The following is a 1,412-nucleotide window of genomic DNA, read 5'->3' as shown; positions in this document are numbered from 1 at the left end:
CTTCTATCGTCTGAGGCTTAACTTTGTGGAAGTTCATCTTTATGATAAAATGAAAAAAAAAAACTTTGTTTTCTTCCACCGATTTCCAATTTAGATATCTGGTACATCTGACATGTATCTGGTGATGACGCCGCTGCGTCAAAACTAATGAAACCATTAAAAAAATTGGTAGTATAAAACAAAGTTTTTTCATTTTATCGTTCTCGATATTTAGCAATTTATTTTTTACTTACTCTGCTATATATTTTTTATAAGAGACACTGACAAGTGTTAACATTTTGCGTGATGCGGGCGTGATATTACGCCATCCGTTTTTTGAAAATCGTAATTTGACATTTTTTAACAAAGAGGTGAACCATTAAATCTTACTTCTAAATAAACACATTAAAAAAAACAAAAGTAAAATTCATTCCTTCAAATGATACCAATCACTTATTCCCCACATCAGAGATGGTTTGTTAAGAAATAACACAAAAGTATTGGAAATAGCCAGCTTTGGTGTTAAGAATGCTAATTTGAACATTAGCCAATGCTTCATGAATATTTCTATATTTTACCTTAATAATTGAGCTATGTGAATGTGATAGAAAAGCAAAAGGTTTTGCGTAAATAATGGATTCTACATTCCTTCAGGGTTTCCTTCCGCGTCAGCTTGTTTGTGGACAACTGCGGCTATCCTGCCGCGTCAGCTTGTTGTTCCTTGTTATTGCTTGTTGCTTGTTGTTTCCTGGCTATCCTGCCGGCGCCTTCAGGTCGAAACTGTTGTCCACAATCAAGCTGACGCGGAAGGAAACCCTGAAGTAATGCAGAGATCAAACCATCGCCGCGGAATCCTACGTTGTAACATTAATGGATTCTATTAATGACTTGAGGCATTCAAAAGGAATTTCCACCATGAAACGAAGATGGCTTATTTCATAATAATGTTATCCAATACTAGTGTTAATTAAGGATGTGAAAAAAATCTGTCAGGTGTGGGGTTCGAACCCACGCTCCCATATGGGAACCAGAACTTAAGTCTGGCGCCTTAGACCGCTCGGCCAACCTGACCTTACAAACATTCCGAGGATTTACGAGTGTGAATTCGTCCCATGTTCTTAATCAAGGGTTATCATAAATAAGTTAATTAGCAATAGGAAAATTTATTTTCACTCTGAAGAGGAGAATGTTAGCCACCAAGACCTTTCCTTTGCAATTAAAAAAAAGCATATCTGTACTTACACCAAGTGCCAGATTTAGCAGTGGGCGAGGAAAGATGCCTTAAACAAAAAGGCGGGCTCAAGAAAAAAAGTTGAAATTTTCAATGAAAAAAAAAAAAAAAAATGTATTGTATTGAATGACTTTTCAAATTCCGTTAAACACGTCTTGGATTGGCGATGGTGCAGGAAAAATGTCAAAGCACAACGTTTGCT

General features: G+C 36.3%; 1 non-coding gene across 1 annotated transcript; it reads right to left on the bottom strand.

Moving 5' to 3' along the window:
- Window positions 1-966: 966 nt before the first annotated feature.
- On the bottom strand, window positions 967-1,050 carry Trnal-uaa. The gene has a single exon. It is a non-coding gene; the product is annotated as a tRNA-Leu (tRNA).
- Window positions 1,051-1,412: the final 362 nt, after the last annotated feature.

This window comes from Ischnura elegans, chromosome 8 (genome assembly GCF_921293095.1).
Source record: "Ischnura elegans chromosome 8, ioIscEleg1.1, whole genome shotgun sequence".
Classification (NCBI taxonomy): domain Eukaryota; kingdom Metazoa; phylum Arthropoda; class Insecta; order Odonata; family Coenagrionidae; genus Ischnura; species Ischnura elegans.
This window is presented reverse-complemented; position numbering and strand designations above follow the sequence as displayed.